This window comes from Frankliniella occidentalis, unplaced genomic scaffold (assembly GCF_000697945.3).
Source record: "Frankliniella occidentalis isolate FOCC.00 unplaced genomic scaffold, Focc_3.1 Scaffold181, whole genome shotgun sequence".
Lineage (NCBI taxonomy): Eukaryota > Metazoa > Arthropoda > Insecta > Thysanoptera > Thripidae > Frankliniella > Frankliniella occidentalis.
This window is the reverse complement of record NW_026267307.1, coordinates 129964-130535: the sequence shown is the minus strand read 5'-3', so window position 1 is coordinate 130535 and position 572 is coordinate 129964. Positions and strand designations below refer to the sequence as shown.

The 572-nt window shown below is 49.7% G+C and overlaps 1 long non-coding RNA gene across 1 annotated transcript in view; it reads right to left on the bottom strand.

Annotated features, from left to right (window-relative positions):
• LOC127750383 (uncharacterized) overlaps window positions 1–572 on the bottom strand; it is a 19046-nt gene that overhangs the window by 9396 nt on the left and 9078 nt on the right. Inside the window, exon 2 of the long non-coding RNA XR_008011661.1 lies at window positions 219–302. This is a non-coding gene — a long non-coding RNA (uncharacterized LOC127750383). The remainder of the gene's footprint in view (window positions 1–218; window positions 303–572) is intronic.

The window sequence follows — 572 nt, the reverse complement described above, 5'->3', positions numbered from 1 at the left end:
CCCACTCAACCCCCTTGGATACAAATACCCCAGGGGATTTACACCCCCATGGGCTGTAGGAGGTACACATCACCTTGGGAATTTATATACCAGGGGAATTAATTCATAAAATTCATATAATGTTACATACCCCTCTACCCGGTATTCTTGGGGAGGAGGGGGAATAAATCCCCGAAAAGTTTTTAACTCCGCACTTTTGATTATCCTCTTAAACTTACCGCGTCTCTCGACTCGGCACGGAGCTGAAGCCAAGATAACCGCATGTAGCGAAGGACCGTTCCAGATTGAGGCATTCTGAGAGCCTAAAACAGAGCAAAAGTAAGTAGGATGGAAGATGCGCAGATCACTGAGAGCGACGGTCTTGGGCCGCTGCCCGAGTAGAACTGCAAAGCACCAGGTCGTCAGTAGATCGTTCCTTTCTGGTGAGCGCGCTGCGCCGAAGAAGTGTCCAGTTGGCGGCGTGTCAGTAACGAGATAGTGACGAGATAGTGACGCCAGAGAAGTCACCAAGTCGTCGCTCACTCATCTCATTCTCGTCACACTATTGTAATTACGTTAGTCGCAGCTTGGCC